The 20,298-nt window shown below is 41.7% G+C and overlaps 1 long non-coding RNA gene across 1 annotated transcript in view; it reads right to left on the minus strand.

Annotated features, from left to right (window-relative positions):
• Positions 1 to 2,879: 2,879 nt before the first annotated feature.
• LOC121067765 overlaps positions 2,880 to 20,298 on the minus strand; it is a 65,956-nt gene continuing 48,537 nt past the window's right edge. Inside the window, exons 5-7 of the long non-coding RNA XR_005818433.1 lie at positions 5,713 to 5,818; positions 4,520 to 4,678; positions 2,880 to 4,396 (exon numbers count right to left, since the gene is read on the minus strand). This is a non-coding gene — a long non-coding RNA (uncharacterized LOC121067765). The remainder of the gene's footprint in view (positions 4,397 to 4,519; positions 4,679 to 5,712; positions 5,819 to 20,298) is intronic.

The raw sequence follows: 20,298 nt of genomic DNA on the forward strand, positions 1-20,298 counted from the left end.
AGCATTGTGTTTATGTGCTCTCACACACAAAACCTTCTTCAGGTCCGTTCCAAGTGTATGACCTGTACACGTAGACACAAAGCAAAGCAAACTACTGGAAATACCGTAGTTGTCAGGCCTTGTTTGGGCAAGCATATTTGTAGTTGCAGTTCACCCAGATGCAGATAAAGCTGTAAGGCCAACCTACAAGCCTGTCCTACAGCTCAGTCTGCCTCAGAAGCCCAGGCTTCTGCCTCCCTCCCACCACCGCCTGCCCACTTCTCCTCTCCTAACCTTCGTGAAGCACCTTGAGTCCTTCCAACACCCCTTAGTCACTGTCATGCCAGCTGCTGCTTTCTGCAAGATGTCTGGAACCAATTTGTCTTGACCGCCTGCTGATTTGCCACTTCCACTGACCAACATCAGCTGGTTCCAGCATAGCCCAGCTCTGCTTCCCTTCCTGTTACAGCTTTTATCAATACTCCCCTAGATTGACTGAGTTTATATTAGGGACAACAGAGCATCAAAAGCCTGCCTTGCATATTCATCAAAAACGAGGTGAAGATTTTGATCATCTTTAGCTTGCATGGCAATTAATTCTACCAAAAAGAAAAAAAAGGTAAGGAAGCTCTCTCTTGTGCAAATAATTGCACCTTATTATAGAAAGCTCAGTTATACCCAAAGAGCAAAGCTGTCAGGCAAATCTCATCACAGAATTTTAGGAGGATTTTTTAAGGATCTTGAACTCAGGCCACCAATAAGGATTGGGAGTCAAATTAATTGACTTGGGAGAGTCAAATTAATTGCTATGGAAGAATGTGCAGCAAACAAGACTGCTTTGACTTGCTTACAGTAACCATGCCATTGAGGTGATGTGTTGGAGTTTCATGAAGTACTGGGGTATATTTTTAGAGTTTCTTAAGGGTTATTAGCTGGGTATACCATATTGTTTGCAGTCGACACAAGAGGTGCCAGAAGTGAGGCTGGCTGAAGCCTGATCACCTGGTGGTGGAGCACCAGGGTTGAACATATTTTCCGAGCCAACCAGAGATGTCGTAAGGCATTAGTCACTGCTATAAATGCGTTATTATCAGCAGGTAGGCTAAAAGAGCTCTCAAATTAGAAACTGAATTGAGTGATTGTTGGTATGGCACTCAAAAAAAAAAAAAAAAGTAGTGGCATGATTTTGAAGTGGCATCTTCCAAATGTTTCAAATACCTATCCAAATTATTTCTGTTTTAGCTGGAGTCAACTCTCACTCAATTAATTCTCATTCTTTAGCTTATCATTGGATAGTGGCTAGTTTCTAAGTGAGCTTGTTCAGAAAAGGAAGATTGAACAGCTCTTATGTACTTTAACATCCAACAAGAATCACTAGCTGGACAAAGATGGCATCTGGTTTGGGACCTGGCTGTACTGTCACGCAGCTGAATGAGAAATAAAAGTTTTTTTCCCTGAATGAGTCATTTCCTATTTTTGTCATCAGTTACTCGCAACTGTCTCTCAGCTGCCCAGAGAGATGTGGTTTGAAGTCTTTGAGATAACAATACTCTGAGCTTTGGATGTGGTGGGGCAGATCTGTACTTTGCCAGGTTTGTACATTTTTCCCCTGATTAATGTTTTTCATTTCATTTTCAGCTGAAACTTTCACAGTTTCAGCTTATTGCTGGTTCCAGTTGTGAACTACAGGCAGACAGGATTCATGAAAAAAATTCAGCACCTTACATAGCTTCTTAGGGCGGTACGTGAGAGCTTAAACAGATCCTCACGGAACATATCTTTATAAAAAAATAATAATTTCAGTTATCTCACAGTCGTAATTGGCAGTCATTTTAAGAAGGTGGTGAATTTTTGGCACTTGAGTTCACCAAAGTATTCCAGTACAAGAGTAGATTGCTAAGTGCTAAAACCAGGGAGACCTGTTTCAATCAAGCAGTCTGAGTTCAGCATAACACAGGCCAGAGAAGTGCTTATCCTAGCTATTTTCGAAGAAAGACAGGAGACCTGGAGAACTGCAGGCTGCTATTACATCAAATACTGACTTTCATAAACTGATAAAGAGACATGCATATCCTGGTTATACACCTTTATATAAATTTTTGAACAGCATGGATTAGTCTTTTTTTCTTTTGTGAGGACACAGTTTGTAAGGAAGTCAAAATGGAGATACCACATCGTTTTCTGGAAGCTAATGCTGTATGTATATCATCGTGATAACTGTACAATTTTATTAAAAAAAATAAATATTAGATAATTCTAACACTTCTTGGGAGTATGTTTTAAACAGGATACCAGAATGGTCAATTAACAACTGCGGAGAGTCTTACTGATCTAATATCAAGGTGATATAAAGATGGGAGGGATTATATAGCCTTAAAAGGTATGGGAAGAATCCACTTTGATAAATGGAAGATGGGGGCAAAATAAATAACATGGGTAAGATGAAACTTACTTGAGATAATATAAGACAACTCATAGTGTACTTAAACATACAAAGGTAGATTTTAGAAATGCAGGAAGGCAGCAGTACAGCAGAAATATTTGGGAGTTACAGTATTATTAACATAAGCTTGGACAGGGGTCTGGATATATTTGGACTCCAACAAGTATTTGGCAAGGGTCCGAAGCCAGACAGGTATGACAATGGCTTGTATGCAACAGATGGAGTTGAATGGTATTTTAATGGGGTTTGTTAACTTTTCGGCTTGTCTTTGAAAGGAACTGGGCACTTTCATAGAATATCTGACCATGGTGAATTTTTATTCTCTTCTTTAGTTCAGTAGAGCCCCAGATTGCTAAATGCAAGCCTAATGTAGTATCTAATTTATGAAGTTCATTATTTTTATCTAGTGAATGCCATTGGAAATGAGTATCTATATGGAAACTCAAAAGTCATATTGTGTATTTGCATAAATCTGTTTATTGAAATGTGAAATTAAGTCACAGAGAATTAAGATTTCACATAGATCATGCTAGACATTACAGATCAGCGTAATTAGTAAGTTCACTAAAGCCAATGGAGTATCTTCCATTTTTTGTTGGGTTATGATTACAACCTTGATGACCTTAACTATAGCCCTGTTTATTACAATGTCTTGTACTAGGACTCTATAAAAGTTCACAGCCAAGGTAAGCCAAGAACAAATTAATAAAAGAGTATCTTACCGTAAGACAGTCTAGGAGGTTGGAGAAGCAGTGCCAGTCTAGTCCTTACTCCTATAAGATTGTGCTCAGTTTCTTCCCAGACTGGCCTTTTAAACATGACATGAGAATGCAGCCAGTTTCTTGAGAGGAAATGAACCTAGCTGTGGGATGCAACGTGGCTAAACAAGCAGCTGGGCAGCAACCTCTGATTTATAGCCAGGGTCCCGCATAACCCTCGTGGTGGGCTGAAACCAGCTGCCTGGGCACACTCAGCTTTCCTACAGCAGGGCAGGAATGCAGTGCTTCAGCAAGTCAGCTGCCTGACACCCGTCAAGAAATGGTATTTCCTTGCCAGAAATTCACGCTGGGGTAGGTGATGCCATTCAGGTTTGCGGAAGGGCTTCTGGACTGCAGTTTGGAAAGCCAGTCATTTTGGCTGTGGAGCCTAGAAAGGGACTGTGCTCTCTGGAAGAGCCACCAGGAGTCTGATTCAGGTGCCCAAACATGGGTGCCCAATGTGACGGAGATCCCCTGGTGTATCCAGCTGCTGCTGCAGAAATGCAGGGGAGCTTCACGTGTCCTTTGGCAGAGCTGCCAGCCCCATGCAGACATCCTGGTTACTCTAGACATCTCAGAGGGCATGATACGCCTACAGGGGGTGAACTGTGCCTATAGGTGACTGGCTGCTTGTTTGAAACGCTTTTAAAGCTGCATTGACTAGAGCTCCACTGGTTCTAATGAAGAGTCTAATAAGAAAGTTGCCTTCTCCTGGGTCTTTGAATGACTAGCCAGCCTTTGGCTCTATAAGCAACAGAGAGTTATGAAAGGGCAGAAGGAGATCATGGCGTCACACATTGCTGATGTTGTTACTCTGTGCTTTATTTCCTCACCTAAACACAGCAGAGGTTGTGTGGAGCCTCTTCCTCAACCCATCACGAGGAAACAATAACTCCTGTTCTGCTTTGCTTGAGTTAAAGGTCCGGACTTCCATTCAACATAAAGCAAGGGCAGCTACTGTGAGTGCAGCCAGCAGTCCCAATGTACAGACGTGGCAAATTTGGCCCACCTCTGGCATCAGGAAGAGAGGCATGCAGTGCACAAACAGTGGCACTTATTGTCACTAAACCATTATTTCAAGATAACCAACTCTGCTTCTTAACCGAGTTTTTGGATGTGACTTTGTGAATGTATGCAGTCGGGATGGTGCAGCGTAGCTATTTCAAAGCGCTAATTGACGTCAAGCCTGATGTGACTCATGGACCGCATCGGATCCCTACAAGATTAAAAAAAAATGTCCGTGTTAAATGATAGACATTTGTGCAGTTCTGTACTTTGCTTCCGGGAGGACAGTTGTGGATCTCACGCGGTTCACCAAGGACAGTCTGAAGACACCTACCATCACTGATCTCCGGCAATCTCCGCAGCAGCTAGTCCCAGCCGGAGGCTGGCATGAGGCCACATAACACAAGTGGGACACGACTGCAGGCAACGGCTCTGCCACCACCTGCCTTTCATCCTTTCCTGTATCATGCTTCACGTGTCATCTGTAGGAAACCTATGTAAATAAATAAGCCAGTGAAGAAGTTAATCAGGGATGCAATTTTTAATTAGGTCACTGATGCTCTACGGGGCTTTTAGCTTGCTATTAAGGCAAATATGCATGGGGTGAGATATAAAGGCAAACAAACAAAACCAGAGTCAGAAACCAACAACAATACTGTCTTTCATTTTCTTATCACAGGCCCAGTGATTTTTACACTTGTCTGGGCTAATTCACTCAGCTAAACTATTCTGCACAGCATTAAAGTACAGGCCCAGCTCCCCAGCTGCGTGGGGCAGAGTAGTTTTCAGTGTTGACCCTGCCTGGCACTCTTTGGTGGCACCTCAGTGATGTGACCCTTCCCCATCCCCGCCGACCTCTGGGTTATTTGTGGCGGGGAGGCAGGAGGGAGCAGACTGCACAGCTGATGAATTCAACTGCTTTGGAGTGAAGAGGAGCAGCGAACAGCCCACAGTTTATGACACGAAGCTTATTTAGGATGGGACTGAAGCATGCGACACCTCACAAATGTCAGCTTCACAGAAAACCCTGTAAGCAGTTGGTATACACAGATACAGTTTCTGGAATTAAAGGATTTTTTTATTATTTTTTTTTTATTTATTTATTTTACTTATTGCCCCTGTTGTGTTCTCTATCACAGGCTTCTTTAAATCACCTCAGGACAGCCTTACCATAGCACTGTTATGTACTTCTAGTGTGAAGAAACCATGTTAGTAGAGCCTGTAAAAGACCCCCACCCTTTTATCTCCTTGGTGCCACCAATGAAATATATTCTTGTCACCCAAATAGGGCATGCAAGCTGGCAAGTTTAAAGAACTGTGATAGTACAGCAGGTGACACTGAAGAGCTAGCAAGGCATAGGGAAAATCTTATCCTGAAAGGGAGGAGCTGAGTTATGCTTTGGCAAGTACTCCTAACTAATGTTCACTTTAGGAATCTGGTACAGCGATCAAAATCTTCTGAACGTAGTGAACATGCGCAGTACTCCAAAATTAGCTTGCTTTCCTTTTGTAACAGCTTGAACCCACCTTGCAGCTTGCAGCCTTTGATGTGCTTGGGAAAAACATCACTAATTCTTTCACATCAGGGTTTGACCAGGCTGAATGAACCAGTGGCATCCAAATGGGTTCCCTTCTGTCCAGAATAGAGAGATGAGTAAGTAAGCACACTATTGTCCTTTTGCATGTGGCAAAGTGAGCCAGCAAAATATTGGCGGTAATGTGCTTAAAACACTTTGAGTGCTTTGTCCTAGTTTGGTACATCATATCCAGGAGTTTGCTTGCAGCAGAATTTGGGAAAAACAAAACAACAGAAACACAGCTAAAACAAACAAACAAACAAAACATGGTATCTCCGTAATTACCAGTAAAAACTGAACTAGCAGTGGATAAAGCTTTCAAATACATTGTCACCAAAAGGTCATTACAAAGCAAAACACAAATCAGGAAAACAGGCAAGAGAGCATGGTGAAGTTCAGAGCCAGCAGGCAGAGCTGAGGACAGACAGAGAAGGACTGATTTAGGCCAGGGACGGGAAGCAAGGAACAGCTTCCTTGCTGGGTAAATGCAGCTTATTTAGAAGATGGAAGAATCCTCACCAGGCAACTAAGAGCAGCTAAAACAACATACCTGCTTGTTGTCCCAACCTAAAAGAAATCCCCATACTCATCCTGCAACAAAAATGTATGACTAACAAACCAGAGGAAATTTTTACTGTATTAAATTGGTGTAAAAAGGGATATATAGAGATATATGTATATAAATACTTTTTTTTTCCCCCCTCCAAGAGCATTAAAATGATGGCGTTTTCTGGCTTGTGATGCTTTGTGGCAATGTTGCTTTGTAATGGAAGGCTACAGGTTAAGATCAGGAGATAACGCTAACATTGCAAGGAACCCAATAAAAAATGTGATACATGGCTTCTTCAAAAGAACCAGTATGAAAACAAAATAAAGATTGCCAGACATGCTTGAGCAGTAATTTTGAGTCTGTTGTATGTAAAAAAAACATTCATTGTTCTGGATGTTTTTTTAGAGAAGCTGGCTGCAACTTTGACACTAGCAGTTCAATCCCATGCAGGTGTTTGCAGTTGCTAGGAATGTAAGAGGTGTCCTGCTTCTGCTCCAGACAGAAATGTTTAAGTTTTGCATTATATTTCCATTAAATTTGTCACCTTCTAACACCACTCATAGCTGGCCATAACCTGTGAAAAAAATCCGTAGGTCTGAGAGTGTGCCAGAAAAAACACAACATCCCATTAGGACTAAAGAGATAGAGTAGGAACAACCCTTCTCAGCACCGCTGTTCGAACAGACACAGCGGTGGGACATGTATCTGACAGCTTTGGTGTGTTCTTTCATTTACATTACAAAGGAGTGTTTGTGGCAGAAAGTAGGTGTGAGGAGTATTCATTATTCCTTTAAGGAGCCTGAGAGTTCAGTAAGTTAATATACCACAGGCTATCGGTGCCATCAACCATCCGCCAAGACATAAATTAAACCTTGTTCCAGCATCAGTATTTCTTGATGCAGTCACAAGTTTTGATGGGATTAGAGCTCAGATCATGTGACGAAATTTAGTGATGGTTGATGTGTTTGTGAGACATTTTGAGACAGGAAGATGTCAGGAAATTAATAAAACTTGTGAGAGAAATCATGATTAGCATACTGGGTATGAAGATGATGGAAAATGAGAAGTGATTCAATCTGACAAAAACAAACAACAACTTGAAAGGAGTCCTCAAGTACATCTCTGTCATTTGTCTCAGATACAGAAAGAAGAAGTAGGCTTCTCATGCAGCATTGGACACCTACAGCAGGTGTGCTTCTCACTGGTTGCTCAGAGGTCCTTTACAGTCAGTGGAGAAAAATTGGGACTTTTATGTCACGATTCACTTAATCCTAACAAAGACATTTAAATAAGGCCTGAGGAAGTGCCTCTTTCTTTGTCTTCTTTATTTGCTCACATGTGGACATCTACACTGAGGCTATCTAAAGTTGCCCAAGAAGGTATCTGTCTCGAGTACTTCTACACATTTCAGTTTTCTAGGCTGGGACCATTCTGATGACTGGCTGCCTGGTGAGTGACTGCCCACATCATCTCATTCAAAGGACCCTTGCAAAACTCGGTCCCACGGGAGGGCAGCTCCGGGCTGCAGTGACGTTGTGCAGAAGTCCCAGTGCAACTCTCAGCACCCAGTTTGGCTGCAATAAAGTAGCTGGAAGTCTCCACAGACTCTCTCATGGGGAATGAAGGAAGAGGGACATTCTCCCAGCAAGACAGTCGGAACTGTAGCTGAAGTTTGGTGCTTTGAGAGTGCATCTATGTTAGTGTTTTACCCTGGATCAGAAGAGTGCTTTTAAAGCTAACTTCCTAGCCCTTCCACCTGCTGGGCTGTGGTTCACATTATGGTTCACACAGTCTCAAATCACATGAACATATTTTTTTTAGATAAAACAAACTGGAAGATGAAGGCCAGGAGTGCACCTAATATACTCTAGATGCAACAGGCACTCAGCCCGTGGAAGCAGACAAGACTAGCCTAAAGAAGAAAAAAAAAAAATCTCTAAAATGTTTATGGTGTGCGTGCCAGGTCCTCAGCACTGACAATTTTGCTCTACAGGTCTGCTATCAGTTTTCTCTACCTGCTAATATAACTTAAAGTGAAGAAGGACCTAGAAGAGCCCCTTGCTCCATTATCCATTGGAGGAGTTTAGGAAGACAAGATAGCTAAGCTAGCAGTCTTAAAAGTGAATGAAAAGAATAGCCAACAAATGGACTTTACTTTTACAAAATACAGTGCTTAAAGAAAGGAAACATCCATTAAACAAGGGCGGAAACAAGTCCTGCACAAGACCTGCAGTAGTGAATTTACTGAGAATGCAAAATGCCTGCTGATTACTCTTCCAGGTCTCCAGAGTTAGTGTATCTGTCTGAGATGGTTAGTAAATTCAAAATGCAGCTACCTGTGGGATTTTGTTTATAGCAGTACTGCTTCAGGACTTCATCTGAACATAAATTGTTGCAAGCTAACCATGATATTATTACCCACAGATTAATATGGCTGCAAAAGAACAACACAAGCTACAAAGCAAAACACGAAGACCATTTCCAGCACTATTGACCTGCCAATTACTTCAGTAAGGAATAATATTGCACACCTGACAATAAAGTATTACCACCACTACCAGAATCCCAACACTTTAGGTTAAATCTGTGAATTACAAGATAGCACCAGAAGCTGATGAGAAGCACCACCAAACAGGGTTCTACCATAATGACCTGAACCACACTGAAGTACACTTAAAGACAGTCCTGAATTTCTGTTGGTTTTGCGTTAGACCTTTGGAAAAAGCAGACCCAGCGTGGTACTTCATTGGCAGACTGCCTGAGAATACCAAGTGCTGTATGGTTTGAGTGTGTTACCAACACCTTTTGCACCACAGATCCAAAACACAGCACCATATAGACTGCTATAAAGAAAGCTAACTCCTTGCCAGCTAGACCCACGACTTTGTCCAAATTGTCCCACTGACCTTGTCACCCAGGAACTGACTGCCTCAGGGCAGATTCCTGTGTCATATCTCCTAATAGTTGATTACCCTTAAGAGAAGACAAAATCATGCTCAAAGCCTGCACCAGTAGGACAGTCTTAGTTGTGTAGGGATGCCTCAGAACCCGAGCGAGCAGTCCTTGCAGCAAGGCTGGCAACATCTGTCCCAGAGGAGGAGGAGAAAGAGGAGGTGCCCTCCTTCACTCTCCTCACAAAGTGGCTCTGGGAGGAGAAGAGGGAGGTGTGGTTGCTAATTGTCTCAACAAGATGGTTCTTCAGAGACAGGGAGGACATCAATTCAGGGGCCAAATACCAGACTGGGCTCGAGGCCAGTGCTTTTATCATAGGTTTCCGAGGGAAGGCAAAACAAAGTGATAACACAGAAAACAACAAAAGCTGAAAGGAACCATTAGCAAGCCCTGAAACTTAACGGCAACAAGAAAGCGAGCAAGTAGTGGAGCAGGTCAGGGAACAAATATGTCAATATTGAGACCAGCAGCAGCAAGTACCAGCCTGCCAAGCACCAGCTAAACAGCTCTATCAGCTATAAATGCTAACACACGCCAATCAAATCTGTCTTTATCTTGAACCCCTTGAAGCATGCTGGGCACCAAAGGGGACTAATTGTGGGTTGGCTCCTGCCAAGCACCCCCAAAGCTGTTTGCTCATTCCCCTCCTCCAGTAGGGAGAAAATAGGAAGAAGAAAAGTGACACAGCTTGTGAGTTGAGATAAAGACAGCTTAATAGGTAAAAGAAAAGAAAAACTGAAGTGAAACTAGAGAAATTGCTCACCACCTCCCACAGGCAGACTGATGTCCAACCAGTCTCTGAACGAGGGCCACCTTTGAAGTCCCACCACCCCTTCTTCTCTCTCTACCCCAGTTTTTCTCCCTGGGCATGGTGCTATGCAGTATGGGACATCTCTCTGATCAGTTCATGTCAGCTGTCCCAGCTGTGTCCCTTCACAGCTTCTTGCCCACCTGCAGCCTATTTGCTGCAGGGGCTGAGTGGGAAATAGAGAAACCCTGATGCTGTGCAAATAACTGCTCAGCAGTAGCCCACTGCTGTGCTACCAACACTGCTTTAGTCACAAATCCAAACACGGCACCATATGGAGCCCTAGTGAGGAAACTCAGCTCCATCCCAGCCAGACCACCACACCTTGGAGCAACAGCTCCAAGTGATCATAACAAGAACTGCTTCATATGACTTCTAAGAGTGCCTTCTCTGCTTCACAAGCTTTAAGGTTTTCCTCATGCAATGTATTTGCATACCTCTGAAGAAGTTACAAAACCCTTTAGCCTTTCTATATACAAGTGGACACTTTGATTCTCAGGAAGAAAAAATATGTATATATATACTGTGCATACCTTGCTCTTTAATAATTCCATTTAAAACAACTAGATTTGACATGTTTCTGTAGTTCTTATTTGTTAAGACTAGCAAACTGTTTCAACCCTTCATATGGTTAAAATGGAGTTTTCCTGAGAATGCTACTCTCAATAAAATTTTAGCAAATCTGTTACATAAAAAGTATCAGAATACCTTTTACTTAAAAAAATAATTAAGTATATTGGAACCAGGATATCAGCTGTTTTATTTTTTCTTTGTTTTGTTTTGTTTTCCTGTAAAATTGGTGTATTATGGAAAAAAATGCATGTAGAATAAGTTCAGTGCTACACTTAAAAATTCAAATTTTTTACACTGATTTTTCTGAGATATCAGGAAACCACCACAATGACTAAATGCAGTGTGCTACTAGGAACCACAGCTTTTTATTTTTGCATATGGTACATAAAATTAAAGAGACACAATTCAATACATCCCTTAATAGCTAATGTTCTTTAAAACATGAAATTTAAAAGTTGTGATCTTTGTTTAAAAGTATTCCTACTTCCACTCCAATAAAAAAAAAAAGACGTTAATGCAATCGCAGCTTCTCTATGTGGCAACAAACCAACACAGACAATTCTGGTCCTCTGTGGATGTCTGCATATAACGTGGTTTCGTGCACTGATGTAATGCTGCTTCTTCATTCGCTAACACTTCCCATTCATTTGCAAAGGAGGTGTATGCAAAAATAAATAAATAAATATATATATATATCTTCTATTGTAAGCATTTATTTTCTCCAAGAATGGAGAAGGCCAGCAGAGCTAAGCAATACAACAGAATAGAGAAAATCATACAGCTTAGATGTGAACAAAAACTTACATCCATGCCTACCTTTCATAGAGCAACGTCACTCTTATTCTCCTCGCAAATGAACCTCTTTTTGCTTGTATTAAAGCAACTTGCTTGTCCCAGTCAAGGACTTATTGTACATGCCCATGTACAAAGACATAGCAAGCCACTTGCCTGACGTTGAGTAACTCATGTGGGATCTCAGCCCATGTAAGTACTACTGCAAGCGTATGCAATTACAGCACCCACAAAACTAGCTCTAAGTTAAGACAAAACGCAACCAAGTGATGTGAAAACTGAACACAGAGTGTGTGGCAGAGTGGATGGGATTGGTAACGCTGAGAAAATGGTGTGTCTTCACTGTGGTGAGCTGCACGGACAAGGTGCGGGACTCAGGGATGGATCACTTGGTTTCTTGGTCCCAGGGTTGACTTCAGGTGCCAGCAAAGGTCTGCGAGCTGCCATCATCTGGCCTGTCCAATACTACAGCATGTGAAATGCACATCCACACCACAGCCCTGCCTTGTGAGCACAAACCAGAGTGTCTGGCAGCAGAGCTGGTCCCTGCCTCTCCAGCTGCTGGTGGGTTTGTTGTCAAGGCAAAAGCTTTCCACCTGGGCTGACACCAGCACACTGTACAGAAAGCACACAGTGTATGCGTGCTAGCAATGCCCACACCAGTGTCCCCTGATGGGCAGCTCCTGCTGTACCTGCTCCCTGCAAAGCTGAGTCTGTGGGTACAAAGCACAGAGACAGCACTCAGTTTCTGTGACACGCATGACAAGACCTTAAAAATAAGAATACGTCAGTGACAGTGTTTAGATGTTAAGCATTTAAGTGTTTACTTGCGCTGTGTCTCCAAGCTCCAAGAGAGTCAGTGGGAAATCTAACCAACAGGCTCCATTATAGTAGAGCTATATGTAGCAGAGTGTATATAACGACAACCTAACCAATGCAGCTCAGGAAGCCTAAAAATGGTTTGATTCACTGCAGAGTAGACACTTGATGGCCATCTAGCTGAGGCCCTCTGTGCTCACTGAAATGGGAGTACACAGCAGTAGCAAAATCTGTAGTCACCTGCACTAAGGCATCAGCCTTAAACTGGATCCTACTCACCCAGCCAGTGAATTTTTGACAGCTATGCTCTATAAGACAAAAAAGGAACAAGCATCGTTGTCTAGGTTTTACTTTCATGGCAGTAAATTGGTTTGGTGGATTGTGGCAACTGAAGCAGTGAGTTATTCACATAGAAAAACACATTGTAAATAGGTATCGCACAAGAAAATAACGCTTTTCCTTACTTATTAGAAATGTTACAAAATATTCCCCCTTTTCTTTTATGACAGCACAATGACAGTCTCGTGTTATGTCATCTCTCTCCATTGACATGATCCAAAGTCATAAAACCTCAAAAATTCAAGTGCAGTTAGACAATTGCTAAGCTACGGCTAGCATCAGCCTGACTGCATTCCCCTATGCATCTATATCCATCTGCTATTTTCCTTCTTCTACGCCAAGATTATCCATCATCTGGGGCAAGGGAATGCCTTTTATTTTGTGGCTGTTCGGGACTAAGGAATGGGTGCTACAAGAATACAAATCACCAGGAGCACGGTGTCTGTGATGATTTATGCGGCCCTGCTAGCTTGCCTCTTCTGCAGAAGACCTGAAATCCTTGCATACTTTTTATGAAGAGGCACGTTGCTTTTCTTTTCTAACACTTGCACCTCCAGTAGCTGGTGAAAATGATTCAGGATAATGAATCTTTTAAGCTTTACTGCCGAGCATCAGCATACCCAGCAGGAGCTAGGACCACTCATTATTTTCTTTAGATTAGACACAGGTGGTGTCAGGTGCTTTTGTCAACCAAAACCAGTGAAAGTAAATTGGTGAGAAACCAGTCTGTTTGGTGGAGAGATAAGCATGGAGTAAACCAGGGGTAGGTTTTGTTCATGGGTGGAGCAGTTAGGCCAGGAGAAGGGCTGAGACCAGAAGAAGAGCTGGCACTTTCATTGCAGGAGCTTTCTGCTGGTATTTGTAAGTAATTACATCAGTAATTCTATGAGAGGGAATCTCGGAGACATAAGCTCGCAATAATGAAAGTGCAGTAGCTATGGTTACTGAGCAAATGGAGAGAAAGCAGAGCTGAACCGCAGCTCTGGGCACTGTACACAATTTTAACACCAAAAGCCCAGTTTTAGCTCTCCAAAATACAACTACAAGAACAGCCACCCACGTTCCCCTTCACAGTATGTGTCTGTATATATATATATATATATATATGTGTATGCGTGTGTTTATGTGCATGTGTGTGTGTGTATATATATATATATATATCTGTCTGCACGTATATATATATCTACAGTAGGATGAGGGGAAGACAGAGAGAAGAGAAAAAGGTGTCAGCTTGTAGACCATCATACAGCTATGAAGTTCATCATGGAAGTTCATCAGAGGAAACAATCCTGTGTGTTCAGTCAGACAGCCCAGGGCCAACACCCTGGGACTTTCCCCAGGAAATTTCTGCTGCCACGAAGAGGAAAGGCTGTCTTCATTATCCCCTGAGGATTTCTAAAGAGAAACAAGTAGCTCACTGTAAGGCAACTATGTTTGCATTGCAGGCTTAGTGCAACCCTTCCAGGAATGCTCAGGTTAACCTGAAGGCTAATGAGTGTAAGTCCTGCTAAAGCACAGCAGCAATGTGGAAGTTGGCAAATGCCACAAACCCCCCCTGAGAAAATGGGTATTTAAGCAATTACTCCACATTGAACTTCACATAAGATTGCTTCACGTGGCCGTTGACCTAACCAGCTGGTGGTTTTGCAGCGTGGTGGGGACAGTGTGGTGGGCTGTAGCCCTGCCCACGCGGTAGGTGTCGCAGTGGAGTTTACCTGCTGCACGCGTTCCCAAGCCCTTCACACCCACAGTCAACAACAGCCTGGCCACATCCACCCCCAAGCATGGATTTGGGCCTGGCTACACCTGCACAGCTGCGTTCACACCTTCACTGACAGTCTTAAAGCCGTACCTATGCTGCCCAGAAAGCGTGCTGTCCTCAGCATCTATGAGCACATCCCGTTCCTCAGTTTGTACCTACAAATCTATTTGTCAAAAGGAAAAAAAACAAAAAAGTCTGTGTGTTTTCATCCACCTGTTTCCAAGAAATGGCAGAGATTAGTCTTCTATTTTTTTTTCCTTCTGTAAACTCCTTCTAGACATTAGAGGTGCACTTCAGTGTACACAGGACTATGTGGTGTGACGCTGGAGCCATGAGACGTGGTGCTCCTTTGGACCAGAAGCAAGAAGCCAGACATGCCTAGAGCAGCAGATACCTGTGCTGTACAAGTGACTCGAGTCAAAACACATTTGCCTCATGGGCAAGATGGATACAGTTTTAATAGTTACTTTAAGGATATAACACTTAGATTGTTTGGATCATGAAGATAAAACGTTATATATTTAGTTTTAGGGCAGTAGTTTTCCAAAGAAGACTTCTGTTTCTACCTTCGTTCAGCACAATACAGTCTGAACTCAATTTAATACAAGCAAAATTATGGGAATTCAATCCCAATTTCTTTCCAACAATGAAAATAATACTTCTTTTATTCACACCAATATACAGACCCCCTGCACTCATACAGAAAGTAATTTTTCTTCTATGTTATAAGTAATATTAAATCAAACTGACGATTTAAGAACAGAACCCAAAGTGAAAAAAAAAAAAAAAAAAAAAAAACACATTCAAAAGCCACTGGTAAGGAGCTTCATCTTAACCACTAGAGCCCAGGAAAAATGAATCATAGAAACCCTCTCATCTTGAGAAATTTATGCATCCTATAATCCCCAAAGGGAACAATTGCATCTGATAAAAATCTTTAGACCAAAATTAGAAAGTAATAATAAAACTGACAGAACTGCCTGAAATACATATTTTAGCAGAATGTTATTAGAAAGTCAGCATAAAGTGCCTCTTAATCATACTCATCATGTATCTATTGGCCGTAAATCCAAGCGACTCTGGTTTTATATACCCCCATAGACTTTATTTTATTGCCTACTTGCTTAGTAAATTTAAACTAGGTATATGGGCATAGTGTCTAGAGTGTCACCTGGAAAAGGTAACTTTCTATCACTCATTACAAGCCTGCTTTAAAGCATCCAGTGCTTGGAGCCAAAGCCATGAGTTTGCAAAGCTCAAATTACTGGTCAAACCATTAAAAACATCCATCATCAGAGTATTTTTTAATCTCAGTGCAGTCATCCTAATAACTCCGCCTTGAAGTTCACCCAGAAGTTTTAACCAGTGGCAGTCGAGATCCTTAGAGAGAATTGATAAACCTTCAATCCTTGTCATGTCCACTTTTCAACAGAGTATCTATGAATATGAGCTAAACAGAAGGCCCAGGCAATACTTCCAGGCAATGACTTTGCAATACAGTGTGTAAAAATCACAGTGAACAAATCAAATGGTGATTGATGTGCTATACAAGGGCTAATTACAGGCAAATTCTAGGAATTATATCTTTGCTAATTTCCACATTATTTTCCAGGAGAGGCTGCCAACTAAAAAGCCTACTACAGGATACCAGTTGGCATACAAGTGATAAGGAAGAGGCTTTGCAATTATATTTAGTACATTAAACTTTTCAGTTACTAGCAATTCAAGCAAATGCTTTAGAAGTTAAGAATCTCTAAATCCCATAATCTCCTGAACCTTCCAGTTCCCCCAGGAAAAGGGGATAAACCTGGACTTCTCCCAGTCCCACTGGCTAAGGCATGAATAGCATTAATATTGCCAGAGCAGGATGTGAGGAAACATGCAACACTTTCCATCAGGCACCGTGAAGTCCCACGTCAGATGTCACAAGAGTTTCCAAGCTATTGCACAGTGCTTTAACAGACAAAAGGAGAAATTAATTCAGTGTTTAAAAATTAAACATTCAAGCTCCCATTGTAATTAGTACTAAAACAGGATGGAGAATTTAAATAAAGTTCGACAATAGGCTTTTACACTGCACACAGTGCATTATTTTAAAAAGACAGTTATTATTTCAGATGTTCAAAAACTTCTGACAAGGGACTAATTCATAACACCGGATTACTGGCCTTAGCAAAATGGACACTATTGTCTCTTAAAGTCTAAATTATTGTGGAATCTCAGATGCATTTTGTTGTCTGCTTTCAACTATATTTAACACCGCTTTATTTTTTAAAAATACAGCTTTGAAAGTGAGATGACAAGAACTAAATTTATTTGGTCTAAAGGGATAAGAATTAAAGGAAACAGCAAGATAACCGTATAAATATTCACACACAAAATAACGAAAGGAAGAGAAATATTTCCAATGGGAATAGTTGTAATAGTGTAAAGGGCTAAAGCAGAATCAGTTTAAGCTCTGTATTAGGAAAAAGTGGTTTTGAAGACACCAAGGATGGCTGGACAGAAAGGAAACTTTGTGACCGCTTTTTAAGTGAATCAAATGATTCTCTTCCTTCCCTCCCTCCTAGGCAGCTAAAGAGATTTTTTTTATTTATTTATTTATTTCAGGCCTAATTGGTTGGGTTTTTCCATCTGATTTTCAGAGTCGGAGAAAAAGAGAAATAGATGGCCTTTGTGTCTGTTCATGAGTCACAAAAATTATTGGGAATGTTGAAAGACCACAGGATTAGAAAGTCTCGGGAGCTTCTGTCCTCCAGTTTCACCCACTTCAAGGATACCAATAGAGGAGACAGCTTAGCTTCTAGCTAACTTGCAAAAGGGTGTGCAGACAGATGAGGAAGATCATGAAAACACTGGTACTCACCAACGTACCTGGGCAGTGCAGGACACTGTTAACCTACCTGGGAGAAGGCACACTGCACTTCAGAGGTGTTGAGGTGCTATTGTAGAGGAGGTTTTGAGAAAACAGATAAACACGGGACGTGACTATCAATTCAGTCACCAGGTGATGGGTAGGTGTTCAAGAAGGGATGATATTCTAAGGAATTAAGTTCTTGCTTATATAGAAACATCTGCAGCTAGCCCTCACAGCATTTATTTGCATTTTGTGAGATGATCAGGATTTTGCCCACATATATGACTAAAAATTAATAACTGTGTCATTCTCTCATAACAGCAATACAATAAAGATCAGTTACGTTATTAACCTCTGGAAAAGCAATGTCCTTCCCTTCCCCACTACATCCACTGCAAGAGTATAGTGCCTCCCCTTTGGCAGTTGTAGATAAGTAATGCTGAAAAAAACCCTGAAATGGACTGCAAGCACAAAAGACGGGCTTCTCTGTTTAGACAATGCTATAATGTCCATTCAGCTCCCTCCAAAATGCAAGAGAAGATCAATGCTGCCCTGTAAAAGACAGAGAGAGACCTTCCATGCACTTCCCACTGAAACATATAAAAAAAATCTCCAAGTCATGGAAAACAAAAAAAATCTCATGTTTGATGGAAAGAAATAAAAAGAAATAAAAACTATATAAATAAAAAGTAAAAGCACTTTAAGCTAGAGACTAGTCCTTGAGCTCTAAAGTATGTTTCTGACAGATAAAATTCATGTTTGTTTTGTCTGAATAACATATTATTGGAAGGTCCATAGAAAAAAATAAAATACTGTATACATTGATTGAGTTTTTCTGAGTCTCCTATCTTCTCAGAAAGGTTGAGAAGATGTAAGTGTGAATTGAAGAAGAAGAAAAAAAAAAAAGAGGGAAGATCTAGGGAAAAGAAAAGAGAAAGGAAGGGGAAAATAAAAGAAAAAATGTAAAGGAAAAAGAAACAGACTGCAACTCCATGAAAATGTGTCTCCTAACTTGAGTCCTCTGCCATTGTTTTGTTATATTGGTGTTAGTTTTATTTATTTATTTTTTTATTAATATGTATATCTGTTAAAAAAAAAAAAAAGTTATGTTGAAAGTTACGCTGTCCCCCTTGTAGCCCACCTCGGCTGGTGGTTTCTGCCTAGTGCCAGCGACCTGCGAGAACACTTCTGGGCACACCGTATCCTTGTACTCCTTTCACAGGCAGCCAAACCCATTGAAAATACCACTGAAGGCTGCTCAAAGGAAGAGGGAGCCTGATAAACTCTGCCGTGCCGGCTGGGTGGCTGGCAGCAGGTAACCTCCAGCAGGAGATCGGTGACAACCACCAAGTGGACAAGGTGCACCTAGCGTCACAGCAGTTTCTGTGCCGATTCGGATCACCGGTGTCTCAGCATCCAGAGATCTGTATTAGTTTCAGAAAACAGACCGGGAGCCTCATGCAATTAAGCTGTCAAGTTCCTGTACAGAGACAGAGATCAAACCAACAGCGAGTGCCTGGGGATTTTATGCTCCTCTTCTCCTACTTCCTTAACTGCTTGAAGCGTGACTTTTTGCTAGCGTTTTTTTTTCTTTATTTCTTAAGGAATTTCTGCTTCCCAGTAAGCAGAGATGAGGACTGCATGGCAAATTGTTGCCTATTCACAAGAGAGAAAAGGAGTCATTCAATTAAAAATAAATAAATAAATAAAACCTGGTTCTGCTTCCTTACCTACGTTATTTAATAAAATATTTGTTCTGAACTGCAACCTTTAAACAAGGGAGAAAAAAAACATCTTGCTTTTCAGAGACAGCCAAAACAGTTAAATGGTGGCTGAGATGGAGCAATAAACTTATATTAAAGCAGCAAATCAGTTTGTGTTCGTAATTCATCCCAACTCACTGTCCTGCCTTTTATAATGGTCATACCACGACTGCACACTGAAATCTGTGGACAAAGCTAACATTATACATGCTCTCTGAAGATTTTGGAGGCCAAAAATCTAAGCATCATGCAACTTCCTTCATATTGAATAAGTTTTTTTTTTGGCATGTTTGGACAGTCATTAGAATTACCAGGAATTGACTGATTTCCACAGGCTTTGGACTGGGCCAAGGCTCCCTTGGTCAGGCCATAACGCAGATGACTCTGCTTCCAACGCAAGCTTACAGTAAGCACAAGCAATGAGGCTTTGCATCTAAACCCACACAGCTTTCTACGGCGTGTAACGCGAATTGCTCCCACATGAAGATGCTACTTCCAAGTCGTGTTATCAAGAAATATTCTCCGCCTTTGGCGTAATTGTTCAGTAATATGCATTTTGTGTATGGAATAAAACAGAAATGCTGACAGGCTGGCTTTTATGGCTGCTGACACCATCTTTCTGAGCATAGCTGTGCAAGTTGTGCTGACACAAACCTTCTCCTCGAGAACAGCTGCTGTTGCCTGCTGCTTTGGCGAGGGGACGGGGGTGTTTCTTTTCTCTCTTTCTTTGCCTCCCGTGGAGGACTCCAAAGTGCCGGCTGTGCTGACAGGGCTGAAGTATCCACCAACGCCTAGTTATGCCACAGATGTGAATGTGTAAAAGAGAAAGTCAGTTCCCTTTCCGGCTTCATTCTCCATTTTTCTTTCAGATGATTAAATAATCCCACACTCAGCAATATTTGGATAAGATGGACAGCCATTAAAAGTGCTCCAGTAGAAGCTGATTAAAGCATTACGCCTATTCTTCTAAACTTGTAAGCGCTCGGGATGGGCAAAATTCCCACAAAGACTCAGATATCAGGCACCATTTACTTGAATGTTAGTGAGCACATTCACAGAAGACAAGTGCAGCTAGAGGGTAAAGCATCAGCTTCTTGGGCTCAGCATTTCGGGGCATAGCCACCGTGTAAGTGCTTCAGAAGATACTCAAGGAGCCTCTCAGCTCCTTATTCAGCACTGATAATTAAGAGCTCATGTCTCTCGTTCATCAACACAGCGCTTAAGGATATGCTTAAAAGTGTTTTGCTGATTTAGGGCCTCAGCAACATCTCTGCAAGGATCTGAATGCCCACAGCTCCTCCTTGAAAGGAAAAGTGCATTT

This window comes from Cygnus olor, chromosome 3, assembly GCF_009769625.2.
Source record: "Cygnus olor isolate bCygOlo1 chromosome 3, bCygOlo1.pri.v2, whole genome shotgun sequence".
NCBI lineage: Eukaryota > Metazoa > Chordata > Aves > Anseriformes > Anatidae > Cygnus > Cygnus olor.